The 15,408-nt window shown below is 49.9% G+C and overlaps 1 long non-coding RNA gene across 2 annotated transcripts in view; it reads left to right on the forward strand.

Moving 5' to 3' along the window:
- The window catches only part of LOC141165042 (uncharacterized), a 101,216-nt gene extending 86,454 nt beyond the window's left edge, over positions 1-14,762 (forward strand). For both annotated transcript variants that reach the window (XR_012251038.1, XR_012251037.1), the window contains one exon: positions 13,031-14,762. This is a non-coding gene — a long non-coding RNA (uncharacterized lncRNA). The remainder of the gene's footprint in view (positions 1-13,030) is intronic.
- The last annotated feature ends 646 nt before the right edge of the window (positions 14,763-15,408 follow it).

Here is a 15,408-nt window from a genome sequence, read left to right on the forward strand (position 1 = left end):
ACGCAATGTGGTGTCCGCTAACAATTTGAGCCGATTTTCCATTCAATTTGTTAGCGGATACCATGTTGCATTTAGAGAGTCCCTGTGTGCCCAAACATTGGAGCTCCCCCACAAGTGACCCCATTTTGGAAACTAGACCCCCCCAAGGCACCTATCTAGATGCATAGTGAGCACTTGGAACCCCTAGGTGCTTCACAAATTGATTCGTAAAAATGAAAAAGTGTTTTTTTTTTCACTTTTTCATTTTTACGAATCAATTTGTGAAGCACCTGGGGGTTCCAAGTGCTCACTATGCATCTAGAAAGGTGCCTTGGGGGGCCTAGTTTCCAAAATGGGGTCAATTGTGGGGGAGCTCCAAAGTTTGGGCACAGAGGGGCTCTCCAAACGCAATGTGGTGTCTGCTAACAATTTGAGCCGATTTTCCATTCAATTTGTTAGCGGATACCATGTTGCATTTAGAGAGTCCCTGTGTGCCCAAACATTGGAGCTCCCCCACAAGTGACCACATTTTGGAAACTAGACCCCCCAAGGCACCTATCTAGATGCATAGTGAGCACTTGGAACCCCTAGGTGCTTCACAAATTGATTCGTAAAAATGAAAAAGTGTTTTTTTTTTCACTTTTTCATTTTTACGAATCAATTTGTGAAGCACCTGGGGGTTCCAAGTGCTCACTATGCATCTAGAAAGGTGCCTTGTGGGGTCTAGTTTCCAAAATGGGGTCACTTGTGGGGGAGCTCCAAAGTTTGGGCACAGAGGGGCTCTCCAAACGCAATGTGGTGTCCGCTAACAATTTGAGCCGATTTTCCATTCAATTTGTTAGCGGATACCATGTTGCATTTAGAGAGTCCCTGTGTGCCCAAACATTGGAGCTCCCCCACAAGTGACCCCATTTTGGAAACTAGACCCCCAAAGGCACCTATCTAGATGCATAGTGAGCACTTGGAACCCCTAGGTGCTTCACAAATTGATTCGTAAAAATGAAAAAGTGTTTTTTTTTTCACTTTTTCATTTTTACGAATCAATTTGTGAAGCACCTGGGGGTTCCAAGTGCTCACTATGCATCTAGAAAGGTGCCTTGGGGGGGTCTAGTTTCCAAAATGGGGTCACTTGTGGGGGAGCTCCAAAGTTTGGGCACAGAGGGGCTCTCCAAACGCAATGTGGTGTCCGCTAACAATTTGAGCCGATTTTCCATTCAATTTGTTAGCGGATACCATGTTGTATTTAGAGAGTCCCTGTGTGTCCAAACATTGGAGCTCCCCCACAAGTGACCCCATTTTGGAAACTAGACCCCCCAAGGCACCTATCTAGATGCATAGTGAGCACTTGGAACCCCTAGGTGCTTCACAAATTGATTCGTAAAAATGAAAAAGTGTTTTTTTTTTCACTTTTTCATTTTTACGAATCAATTTGTGAAGCACCTGGGGGTTCCAAGTGCTCACTATGCATTTATAAAGGTGCCTTGGGGGGTCTAGTTTCCAAAATGGGGTCACTTGTGGGGGAGCTCCAAAGTTTGGGCACATCAGGGGCTCTCCAAACACAACATGGCGTCCGCTAATTATTCAAGCAAATTTTACAATCAAAAAGTCAAATGGCGCTCCTTCCCTTCCGAGCCCTGCCGTGCGCCCAAACAGTGTTTTTTCCCCAAATATTGGGTATCTGCGTGCCCAGGGGAAATTGCACAACAAATTTTGGGGTCCATTTTTTCTTGTTACCCCTGTGAAAATAAAAAAAATTGGGTCTAAAGTAACATTTTTGTGAAAAAAGTTAAATGTTCATTTTTTTCTTCCACATTCAAAAAATTCCTGTGAAGCACCTGAAGGGTTAATAAAGTTCTTGAATGTGGTTTTGAGCACCTTGAGGGGTGCAGTTTTTAGAATGGTGTCACTTTTGGGTATTTTCTGTCAAAAAGACCTCTCCAAGTGACTTCAAATGTGATGTGGTCCCTAAAAAAATGGTTTTGTAAATTTTGTTGGAAAAATGAGAAATCGCTGGTCAACTTTTAACCCTTATAGCTGCCTAACAAAAAAAAATTTGGTTCCAAAATTGTGCTGATGTAAAGTAGACATGTGGGAAATGTTATTTATTAACTCTTTTGTGTGACATATCGCTCTGATTTCAGGGCTTAAAAATTCAAATTTTGAAAATTGCAAAATTTTCAAAATTTTTGCCAAATTTCCGTTTTTTTCACAAATAAACGCAAGTAATATCGAAGAAATTTTTCCACAATCATGAAGTACAATATGTCACGAAAAAAGAATCTCAGAATCAGGGGGATCCGTTGAAGCGTTCCAGAGTAATTACCTCATAAAGTGACAGTGGTCAGAATTGTAAAAATTGGCCCGGTCATTAACGTGCAAACCACCCGCGGGGCTTAAGGGGTTAAATACTTATTTTCCCCACTGTATATAATGTATATGTGACACCCCAGAGGTCTGGTTGCCACAGTAATAGAGATATTATGTCTGAGAGCAAGTGGGAGGTTTCTCTGGTCAGGAGCCCTAAGCATGCAACACTGCCCGCCCAGACCTGGGAGGGGAGGAATCTGCCCTTATAAACTGGGTCTGGGGCGGGATTAAGTCAGCCAGAGCCTGCAGAACAAGGAGAGGAGTCAGAGCCTGGAGAGGGAAAGTGAGAACAGGAGCTCTGTAGGAGCAGAGGCAGAAGGCCAGGGGCTGTGAGCAGAGATATAGCTCGCCCTGGCTGAAGTTACTAAAACCGGACACAGGAGTCCGAGGCTGTGGGGACTGATATATACCCAGCAGCAGAAACCAACCGGCAGGGGATTCCAGGTCCTCTGGCCATAGAAGCCCGGAGGCTCAGTCACAAAGAAGGGACCAGCGCCGCCATCCAGGAGCGGAGGCTAACAGAAGGCCCCAAGTCACCAGCCATACGGGTGAGCACCACACGGTATACTCAGGGACGTGGGCTACTTGTAACCACTGACAGCAAGGTAGCCAGGAAGAGTGCAGATAAACGGGGAGGCCTACAACTCCACCTGGCCAGGGGAACTCCTGCTTGCTCGCAGACTGACCAGGCCCCTTATACTAGCCAGTACTCCCGGGAGGGTCTGCCTTGTACCATCAGTAAAGACCCTGAACTGCACCTCACGTCTCTGTGATTCCTTGCCGCACCAGCACCATTAGCACTGGGACCCTCACACCATCACTCCCATCATCTCTCACATTAGCTGCCCTGAGGCAATACTTCTCCCGTGGGGAGTTATCCCATACTCGGCTGCGCAAACAACATCAGCCTCAGCGGTCGGCAGCGCAGCGGCGGTCCCCACTGACCGCAATCCACGGGTGGCGTAGTCGGACATTTGCTATACATTAAGACTGCCACTGGTTTGACCACCCTGGGCACGGACCGGGTCACCGCCACACGGAGACTACAACCCACAGCATCCTACAACAGGCCCGGTTCCGGGTTCCCCTGCACAACACAGGCCCAGGGGGCGCGTCAACTTTGACGTAGTCGGCAGGATTTCGTGCCCGCAACCACCAGGTACTGCGTGCCTGAAAAAGAGACTTTTATACTTACCTGTGGTGAAGTTTCCCGCCATCCGGAGCCGATTCCCGCCATCAGACGCCATCTTGGACCGTTTCCCGCCGTCTTCTGCCTTCTTCCCGCCATCCGCAGCTGCTTCCCGCCTTCGGACGCCATCTTCGGGACGCCGCACGGGAAGAAGAGGGGCTTGGACGCCGAAAGCGCGCGAGATCCGAAGCTCCGCCCCACGCTCCGCCCCACGCTCTGACGCTACGCAAGGTCCTGGAAGGGAGGAAGAGCGACTCTGACGTCATCGGAGCGCGACGCCAGGTCCTCAACCCCGACGATCGACTGCGGAGCCGCGGCCTACGGAAGAAGAGCATCGCAAGGTAGGCCACGGTCCACTAGGGGGGAAGGAGGATGTCGGACACCGAGGGGAGCTCCACTGCCACAGCCACCGCCAGCGCAACCGCTGCAGCAGTCATGCCATTCACCATGCCTTATATCCCGGGGGCAACCTGGCTACCCCAATACTCAGGGGAGTCACATACTCTAAATGACTTTAGAGGAAGACTGGATAGCCTCTTCCAGGTATACCCCCTCACAGAAGAGCAAAAAGTGAGCATCCTGGTGGCCCAATTAATCGGGACAGCCCAAAGGGAGGTAAAGTCCTGGCCACCTGGGAGGAAGAGGACTGTCAGAGAAATACTAGCCCGGCTGAAAGACACATTTGATACCCGCACCTCAGCCGAAATAAAGCTCAGATTTTACGGGTGTAAACAGCGGGCACATGAGAGTATAAGAGACTATGCTCTAAACCTACAAGAGGCCCTGAGAGCCATTAAGCAGGCAGACCCTGACAGCGTGGGAAATGAAGATAAGCTGTTGACTGAACAATTTATTGAGGGTCTACTGTGCAATGCCCACCGAACCCAGTTGCGGGCAATGGCCTTACAGGACCCTGACCTGGACTTTGCACAGTTCAAGGACAGAGCCATCCGGGTGCTCCGAGAACCGGCACCAGGTGGCGCTGTGACCCACAGGCGCCCTGCTATCACTTACCACCAGGAGACGGCGCCCTTGTCTGCAGGGCCTGTGGGAGCTGATGCGCAGGCTTTAAACAGTGACCCGGCTACAGACCTGCACCATCAGGTCCAAGAGCTGACTAAGAGCGTTGCCGCGCTAACCAGAACTGTGCAGTCTTTACAGGTCTCTTCTCCAGGAAAGATCCAGCTGGCATCCGGACCGGAGGACGTCCCGTGGCGCCGACTGAGGAGGACCCCACCGGCCAGAGGAAGACCCAGCGACAGATACAACGAGGACGGACGACCCATCTGCCGCCGCTGCAATCAACCCGGACATGTGGCAAGGTACTGTCATTTAAACGGGCACAACCTGGGGTAGAGGGCCAACCCCCAGGCATAAGACCATCAGGCCCATCAAACTGGCGTGATAAATACGTAGGGGGACGTCCAATCTTGCCTGTGGTACTGGATGTCATTCCTATGAGTGCCCTACTAGACACTGGGTCACAGGTGACCACCATCCCGTACGTACTCTTTAAACAGTACTGGCATGACTCGGACATAACCCGCTACCCAGATGACGACCTGAGTATCATCGCCAGCAATGGTCAGCCCGTGCCGCAGGTGGGATTCAAAGAGGTGACCATTAAGATCGGTAAAGTCGAACTGGCGGCACAAGGACTGATTATAGTGGACATAGACCGTCATGAGAGTCACCCTAGAATAACCTTGGGAACTAATGTGATTGAAAATTGTCTTGCAGAGGTGATTCTCATTTTACAGCAGGTTGCCAAGAACGCCAGTTCCGGCCAGCAGCGTGTGCTCCAAAAAGAGATCCGGGCACTGATGAAGCGGCAACAGGTGGAACTATCTGGTGGTGAGATAGGTAGCGTGAGAATGTGTGACCCGTTCCCTATTGCCATGCCCCCAAAAAGTGAGATGATGATTTGGTGCCGGGCAGCTATTGGTCTAAGAGGTAGAGACTACCAAGCAATGGTAGAACCCGTCTACTCAGACAGTAGGCCCACCATTTTGACAGCACGGGGGGTGGTCGATGTACGCCATGGGAGGGTGCCCGTTCGCATCATAAATATCGGGGAGAGAGAAGTATACCTGCCCCGGTATGCCACGCTAGCCAAATTGTTCACCATAAACCAGAATTCTGTACAGTCCGTGGAACCCTTGCCTCCATCTCAACCAGAGGAAGGTAACGCTTCTAAGAAACCAATGGAGGACTGGTGTCAGCAACTGCATTTGGGTACTGACTCCACTCCCTCACACCAGAAACAGGGAGTCTATCGAGTGGTTCGAGAGTACGAGAGAGTGTTTAGTAAACACCCGCTAGACTTCGGGCGAGTAAAGGGGGTAGAACACCACATCCTCACGGGAGACCATCCTCCCATAAAGGAGAGATACCGACCCGTACCCCCGGCATACTACCAACATGCCAAGGGGATGCTTAGAGACATGAAGGAGGCTGGGGTAATCAGGGACAGCTGTAGCCCCTGGGCAGCTCCACTAGTCTTAGTGAAAAAGAAAGACAACACCATGAGAATGTGTGTAGACTACAGGACGGTCAACCGTATCACACACAAAGATGCGTACCCGTTACCAAGGATAGAAGAGTCCTTAGCTGCATTAAAATCTGCTAACTTCTTCTCTACTTTGGATCTCACTAGCGGGTACTGGCAGGTTCCTGTAGCAGAGGCGGACCGGGAGAAGACCGCATTCACCACCCCGATGGGTCTCAGCGAAATTAACTGTATGCCGTTCGGGCTCTGCAACGCACCAGGAACCTTCCAACGGTTGATGGAATGCTGTCTGGGACACTGGAACTTCGAGACGGTCCTGTTATACCTAGACGATGTCATCGTCTTTTCCAAGACCTACGAGGACCACCTGAAACACCTGGCAGAAGTGTTCGAAGCTCTGGCAAACTACAGCCTAAAGGTGAAACCCTCCAAGTGTCACCTCCTGAAACCAAAGGTGCAATACCTGGGACACGTGGTGAGTGCTGACGGAGTGGCTCCTGACCCTGATAAGATCACCGTGATTAAGGACTGGCCAAGACCCTCCAGCATAAAGGAAGTGCGGCAGTTCCTCGGGTTGGTAGGCTACTACCGAAGATTCATTCCCGGTTTCACCAAAATGGCAGCACCTATGCAGGACCTCCTGATAGGTCAATCTCGGAAAGCCAAAAACCAGAAGCCGCCCTTTAGGTGGGAAAAGCTGGAAGAGGAGTCCTTCTGCCAGCTGAAGATGGCCCTCACGGGGGATGAAATCCTGGCATATCCAGACTACAGCCAGCCCTTTATCCTCCACACGGACGCAAGCAACATCGGGCTAGGAGCCGTACTGTCCCAGATCCAGCAAGGGAAAGAACGGGTAATCGCTTACACCAGCCGGAAGCTACGGCCCACGGAGAGGAACCCTGAGAATTATAGCTCATTCAAGCTGGAGTTCCTGGCAGTAGTGTGGGCAGTGACCGAACGTTTCAAGCATTACCTTGCCTCCTCCAAATTCACCGTGTACACGGATAACAACCCGTTGACACACCTGGACACTGCAAGGCTCGGTGCCCTGGAACAGAGATGGATGGCCCGCCTGTCCAACTTTGAATTCACCATCAAACACCGGGCAGGACGCTCAAATGCCAACGCGGATGCCCTGTCTAGAATGCCGAACTTACCGGATGTAGGGGAAGATCCAGAAGATCTGGAAGAAGTTGAGCTCCCTGCGTTCCACCGTCATGGGATTACCCTGTATTCCCACCGTGTGAAGGACAGGCGCTCCGTGACGTTCAATCCCTTGCCCCACTACAACTGGGCGGAGACGCAAGACAGTGATCCCGCAGTCCATTTGGTGAAGGAAATGCTGACCCAGGCCGATGCCCGTCTTGACCCAGATGCTCTACAGGGAGAAGCTGTGCCGGAGAATGGTTAACTCTCGAACACATGAGTTGACCTGGCAGGTAGTGGTCCCAAGACGAGACGCAGCTATGGTTCTGGAGGCATACCACAACGGAGCAGGGCATTTCGGATGGAAGAAGCTGGAGTTCTTGTTGCGTGAACGGTTCTACTGGGTAGGCATGAGAGAAGCCATCGAGAGGTGGTGCAGAGACTGTGGCCCGTGCCACCTGAGAAGAAAAGACCGAGCCAGCCAGAAGACTCCCCTGCAGCCCATCATCACCAGACAGCCACTGGAACTGGTAGCCCTGGACCATGTGAAACTGGCTCCAAGCAGATCTGGGTATGTCTACGCCCTCACAATCGTAGATCATTACTCCCGGTTCCTGGTGGTGGTCCCGGTCAAGGACTTAACGGCTCAAACAGCAGCTAGAGCCTTCCAGCAGCACTTCTGCCGTCCACACGGGTACCCGGACCAAGTGTTGACAGACCAAGGACCAGCCTTCAAAGCGGAGGTCTTCCAGGAGTTCTGCAACCTGTATGGCTGCAAGAAGATAAGAACAACGCCCTATCACCCTCAAACCAATGGACTCTGCGAGAAGATGAACCAGGTGGTGATAGATCTGCTAAAAACATTGCCCCTGGAAGAACGCAGTCTGTGGCCTGAGAAACTGCCTGATCTGGTGGACCTGTATAACCACATCCCTGTAGGTTCCACCAACTGTACCCCGGCTTACCTAATGAGAGCAAGACCTGGTAAGCTGCCTATTGACCTGGATATGGGAGTCCTGATGCCTGAGGACACCTCGCCAGAGGCAGACTGGGATACAGAACGGCAGCAGCAGTATCGGAAAGTACAGGAGAGCGTCGAGCGAAGTCTGTCTCAAGCTAGAGAAAGGCAAGAGAAGGCTTATAACCAGTATGCTCCCGCTGTTCCCCTGGTACCTGGAGAACAGGTCTTGAAGAGGAAGAGGCGGCTCCACAAGTTGGACGACCAGTGGGAGAAGGACCCGTACACCGTACTGCCATCAAGCCATGAGAACCCAAAAATCTGCGTAATCAGTAAGGATGGAGGAGAAACCACAGCCATTGTCTCCAGAGACCACCTGAAGAAGTGTCCTGAGCAGCTGCAAAGCCCTGAAGAAGATCAAGGAAACCCTCAACCCGCAGAGGAAAGGGAAGAAATGATCAGTACCGTACTCGGAGACTTCCCCCGGTCTTGGACACAAGTAAACGGCGCTGTCGTGGTACCCGTCCTCACCTTTCTCCAGCCAGCCCCGCAAGTGCCTACAGAGGAACCGGTAGAGCTGGAAGAGCAGCCGGCCCAAGAGGCAGAAGAGTCCACACCAGCAGTACAGGAGGATCAACCCTCTGCTAGTAGTGAGCCTGCCGTGCCCCTAGTGAGCCAAAGAGTGCGCAGACAGCTGCCCAGCTTACCCATAACACCTCCTACACCCTGTAGTGCAGAACCAGTTAGTGAGCTCCGTAGGTCCACTAGAGTCACTAGAGGTCAGATGCCCGCTCGCTGGAGAATCTAAACTAATGCACTGTGAATTTATCTGTTAACTGTTTATGGTTTATGTTTGTTGCCTGTTATTAATTATGTTTCTCAGTTACCCTGCAGATTTTTATGGACTAACAGGTTATGGACGCTGGATAACCGGAACAGTTTTGTAGATAGTTGCACCTTGGTGCCTCTTGCAAAGACGGTCGTGGAAGAGAAAACCTGTCTGGCGTGGCCTCCTTGCGGCCCAAAGTAGTTAGTTTACCCTTGCAGCCACGCCCAAGGCCAACGCAAGGGGTTTGCTTTGGACAGGTCCCCTACTTCGCTTAAAGTTTCACCTTGGGTGACATGGACACCCTCTTGTTTCAAAAACTTCACCTTGGGTGATATGGACACCCGGTTGCGGACACGCCGTGACCTTTAAAGAACTACAGCTTCTTGTAAATATGTTATCGTATTATTGTTTATACCCTGTTATTATGTTTTAAAAATGTGTTTAGTCCCGGAGTACTAAAATTTACTAGGGGGGAATGTGACACCCCAGGGGTCTGGTTGCCACAGTAATAGAGATATTATGTCTGAGAGCAAGTGGGAGGTTTCTCTGGTCAGGAGCCCTAAGCATGCAGCACTGTCCGCCCAGACCTGGGAGGGGAGGAATCTGCCCTTATAAACTGGGTCTGGGGCGGGATTAAGTCAGCCAGAGCCTGCAGAACAAGGAGAGGAGTCAGAGCCTGGAGAGGGAAAGTGAGAACAGGAGCTCTGTAGGAGCAGAGGCAGAAGGCCAGGGGCTGTGAGCAGAGATATAGCTCGCCCTGGCTGAAGTTACTAAAACCGGACACAGGAGTCCGAGGCTGTAGGGACTGATATATACCCAGCAGCAGAAACCAACCGGCAGGGGATTCCAGGTCCTCTGGCCATAGAAGCCCGGAGGCTCAGTCACAAAGAAGGGACCAGCGCCGCCATCCAGGAGCGGAGGCTAACAGAAGGCCCCAAGTCACCAGCCATACGGGTGAGCACCACACGGTATACTCAGGGACGTGGGCTACTTGTAACCGCTGACAGCAAGGTAGCCAGGAAGAGTGCAGATAAACGGGGAGGCCTACAACTCCACCCGGCCAGGGGAACTCCTGCTTGCTCGCAGACTGACCAGGCCCCTTATACTAGCCAGTACTCCCGGGAGGGTCTGCCTTGTACCATCAGTAAAGACCCTGAACTGCACCTCACGTCTCTGTGATTCCTTGCCGCACCAGCACCATTAGCACTGGGACCCTCACACCATCACTCCCATCATCTCTCACATTAGCTGCCCTGAGGCAATACTTCTCCCGTGGGGAGTTATCCCATACTCGGCTGTGCAAACAACATCAGCCTCAGCGGTCGGCAGCGCAGCGGCGGTCCCCACTGACCGCAATCCACGGGTGGCGTAGTCGGACATTTGCTATACATTAAGACTGCCACTGGTTTGACCACCCTGGGCACGGACCGGGTCACCGCCACACGGAGACTACAACCCCCAGCATCCTACAACAGGCCCGGTTCCGGGTTCCCCTGCACAACACAGGCCCAGGGGGCGTGTCATATATACAGTACATCAGTCTTGTTGTCTCCTATGCTTTGATTTGCCTATTTGAATAGCTGCTTCAATTTGACTTAGGTACATTCCTACAATAAGTTTTTGGTGTGTGTTTTACGCTGCATAATTTTGAAAAAATGCAAGTGACTCGCCCCCTGGGCCGTGGGGCACGCGGATACGGGCGATAGGGGAACGATGGGGGTAGTAGTAGTGGCGGCCCGGTCCCGCGGCTCAGGGTGGTCAGGCCAATGGTAGTCTGCTACGTGCTTCAGATAATGTCCGACTACGCCACCCGTGGATTGCGGTTATTAGGAACCGCCGCTGCATGCAGACCGCTGGGGCTGATGAGGTGTGCAGCTAGGGTAGTGTGACTCCCCACGGGAAGAGTGCGGCCCCAGGGCAGTGTAGTGGATGGTGGGAGTGATGGTGGTGAAGGTCCCAGTACCGGTATTGCCGGAGGAGTGAAGGAGCACACGGACAACAAGTTACAGTCCAGGGTCTTTACTCACAGTTCGTTTGTTCCGGGTCACTTCCGTCGGCAGTGACCGCCCTAGCCGTGCTGCGTCCACCAGGTGAGGGGCTCGGTCAACTCCCAGGCAGTTCAGGAGCATGGCACAGGACCCCCTTTAATCCTTTCTCTGGCCAGCCACACCAGTGACCCACTTTTGTCCAGCTGCCGCGGACTCGTGCGGTTAAACGTGGGCCCCGTCCTCCGCTGTCCTATATGGTGCCTTCCTAGCAGGTTTGATGAGGTGTCGCACCAATAGATGATCACGACGACCGGTCTTTGGCTGAGGGTAGTTTCTCCTCCACCAACTTGGGATCCGGTACCCTTAATCTGCCTGACCCTTCACCCTGGATTCTCGTGGGTTCTTAGGGTCCCTTCCACCTTCTTGTTCCTGAGCCCTTCTGTTTCTCTCTCTCTTTCTTTGCAGTTCCTTTCTGTTTCTGTTCCTTTCTGTTCCTTTCTCTTGGAGCTGAGATGAGCCAAAATCTCAGCTCCCCTTCACCTCCTCCTCGGCCTCTCACTAGGCCCTTCTGGAGTAGAGCTCCTACAGAGCCTCTACTCCCTGTCTTCTCCTCTCTGGACAGAACCTAGATCTAAGATGGTGCCCACCTTTTATACCTCCCTCTGACCATGAGCCCAGGTGACCAGCAACCAATGAGCTCCTTCCTACGCTCAGGAACCAACCCCTATCTGCCCCTACAGCACTGGGTGTTCCACCCCCCCTCCCCACTCCAGGCAGGGACATAGTCGGTCGTGCCTGCACTTATGTCTAGTGGGAGCACCGTTGAGCTGTCCCTCGGAAATGGGGTGTGTGTGCTGTATGCAGCTAACTGAGCCCTGGTCCATACTCCATCCTTACCCGGGAGTGGAATATCACACCTCTGGTCTGAGGTGCAATACCCCTGTAGCGGCCGAACCCTCGGGGCGCTACACAAGTAATCTATTTCACTTAATAAGTGCAGAAATGGTGCAAAAATCTGCAACATCAAAAACTCACCAAAGCTCATCGTGGAAACGTAGTCTTGTTATCATTCTTATTATTTGATTATTCTGCTGACTTTCAGTGATTCTGTGACAAATCAGCACATAGAATTTGTGCATTGATTTTAAAATCAAGATTTGGCTGGGGCACTAGAGGCCACCTTGCTCTGTCCTTTTCTAAAGAGGACGACGTTGTTCGGTCAAAATTGTTTAATGCAATCACAGGACCTCCGCTAGCATTCATGGCATACTGATGTTGTACAAAAGGTTACAGAAAGTATTGCAATAATTGTCAGACGTCACTGACACGTTAGATGAGATGATTTCTATAGCCAACTTGTGTACAATGATACATTACAAGCTTTCTATTTTAATTCATACAACAGTTGTCTAATTGATAAGATTATGCTACTCACATTTAAAGGGGTTGTCCACTACTTTATATCTCCCCCCCATGTATCCCCCCGGGGCCCCTAAGTCTTCTTGTAAATACCTTCTGTTGCTGATAATGCCTGTGAGCGGGGCTATCACTGGCCGCTGACAGGCATCACGTGACCCCCGGCTGCAGCCGGCTCGGACATCCGCTGACGTCACGACAAGTGTTAGCAGCGGCCGGGGATCTCTGTCCTCTGCGTTCCATGGTGGATGCCAGGCTGTGGGCAGGGTTACCCCCCGCATCACACCCGGCATCCACCGCGTGCTCTGCCTCTCCTCATTCATTGGGAAAGCGAGCGGTGGATGCTGGGTGTGACCCGGGGGGTGACCCCACCCACAACCCATCAGCCACCGCGGGGATCCCAGCGCTGAGTCACGCCTCACTTGTCATGACGTCAGCGCGCGGTCACGTGATACCTGTGAGTGGCCACCGATAGCGCCGCTCACAGGCAGAAAAAGCAATGTAAGGTATTTGCAAAAATCCTTAGGGGCCCCAGGGGGATACATGGGGGGGGGGGGTAATATAAAGTAATGGACAACTTCTTTAAATTAGTTAATTGGGAAAACATTAATGGGCAATCTAATCTATCTTTCTATCTTTCGATCTACAGTATCTACCTGATTAAAGAGATTTGGACCAAATAGCACTACAATCAACTTGTTTCAATCAAGAGGACCAGTCAGTTTGTATCGGCAGCCCCTGACAAAGCATACCTTTAATAAGACTCTGAAGTAGCATGTAAATCAAGACATTTTACTTTTAAGTACATTAAGGTTAAAAAAGGTTAAACATTTTCTGCTAATTAGCTCATTTTCCCTATATTCAGATTTATTCTGCTAATAGATTCATGTACTGATCGTGGTTCTGAATGTGTACAAATGTAGTAGCAATCCATAACTGGTCAGAGGTCATCACCCAGCTGAGGTGGTCACCTTTCTGTCAGCTGAACTGTCACTCACAGCATTCCTGGGCCTCAACCAATAATGAAACCGTGACAGTAATGTATATTTTTTATTGAAAGGGGTCCCCAGAATCATGACTCATTACTAACCCACAATGAAAGTAATAGGTATTTGATTGCTGGGGGTCTGACTAGTGTGACCCCTCACTGTCCACTAGAATAGATCCATGTCCCTAGTTTATATGGAGCCTGGGACCATGCATGCACGGTGTCACTGAATTGAATGTTTATGTCATCAGCAGAAAAAAGACCCCCAGCAATCAGACAATTCCGTGGATAAGTTCTAAGTAATGAATTAGGGAACACCTATTATAGGTAACTATATAGACAAAGGATTTCTTATCAAGGGTGTCTATTGTTTTTAAAGGGAATCTGTCAGAAAGTTTTTGCTATGTAATGTGACTGCACCATGAGGTTCCAGCAATGTACCAGTTAAATGTACTGGGTGCAGCACAGTTTTCTCTGCAGTAGAACTCAGTTGTTGAGCTGCATATAACCCCAACCACACCACAGATTTCTGTATACATTGTATAGCGACTGAGAGCTGATAAGCAGTGCTGGGGGCGTGGTTGGACTACCATGCATGTGCCAAGTTCTCCTGTAATGATAATCTCCTGCTGATAAAATACTGATTGTATTGAAACAGAAAAACACAGCCTAGTAAGTGACACATCACTGTAATCAGAGACTCTGCTCCTACATTATGGTGCTCTCAGATTACATAGTAAAAACCTGGTGACAGATTCTCTTTAAAACATGTTAATGTGCATACATTTTATTCAATGTGTAGTATTAATCAAAATCAAATAATATAGGAGAAAAGAAATAAACTTGATATTTCAAGAAACAAATTCAATAACATGCGTTAACAATAGGGAATATGACTACAGCTTTTCCACTTATAGTCTACATGCATGCAAAATACATTTTTTGACAGCAATCAATAGTGTAACACAGAACCAGCAAATAGATGAGATTTTCTGCAGAAAAACTACATTGCTGATAATTCCAACTTCAAAGTAGAAGGTCGGAATCTGTAGGGAAATCGGTGACAAATCCGCAGCTGAATCTGCATGTTATAAATGCTGATTTTTCAGCTGCTGTGCCACTTTACTGTCACTAGAGTCACTAACTCGGTCTTGAAGTCTTCATCTTGAGTAGTGTACAACAGTCTGGTTGCTTATGGTGCACTATAGCTTCAGCCTTTCAAATGAAATATTACACTTCTATTAGCTGAATTGCTACAAACAGGAGCAATTTAGGTAATTGGGAAATCAAATTCCTAGTGCCTGCCATTATTGAAATATAGAACAAGTTACACAAGTCTGCATTCTGTGACTAGAGATAGGACATGGGCTGATACAACAGTCGATGCTTGAAATGGTGCAAGAGGAAGCACTGGAAGTTGTGATATTTTCACGTTTGTGGTTTGTGGGCTATGCTGATTCTTACAAATACTGGCATGCTTCACCAACAGTGTTACACAGCTATGGTCTGAAAAATTCATAGTTTTAGGCTAAGTGGCCACGATGCAGAAATGCTCCGGATTTTTCCTGAGCATTTCTGCATCTCCCTGGCAGAAAAAACACATGCGGATTTTACATGCGTTTTTTCTGCCAGGTAGAAGCGTTTGTGAAGCGTTTTGAACGTGCGATTTCGCATGTGGGTTGTCAAGCACTTTTCCAAGCGATTTTAGCATCACTTGGAAAAGTGCTTGACAACTTGGTCACACTATATAAATCCATGCAAACGGCATGGATTTATGTTGTGTGACAAAGTCACGATGCTGCAAATGCAGCATCAATAGTAAAAAAAAGAATAAAAATGTTGAAAAATAAAAAAAAAACATTATATTCACCTTCCGATGGCCCCCGGTCTCCTTCTCTGGTGCATCCGGTGTCTTCGGCGGCTCGCCGTGCTCTAAAAAGGACCTTCCATGACGTCATTTAATCATGTGACTTTTGGAAGTGCATTGAGGTGAAGGGTGCATTGCTGGAAAAGGTAAAAAAAAAAAAACTCTTTAAATC

Source organism: Phyllobates terribilis, unplaced genomic scaffold (genome assembly GCF_046119375.1).
Source record: "Phyllobates terribilis strain yellow unplaced genomic scaffold, ASM4611937v1 Scaffold_11__3_contigs__length_659146591, whole genome shotgun sequence".
Taxonomy (NCBI): domain Eukaryota; kingdom Metazoa; phylum Chordata; class Amphibia; order Anura; family Dendrobatidae; genus Phyllobates; species Phyllobates terribilis.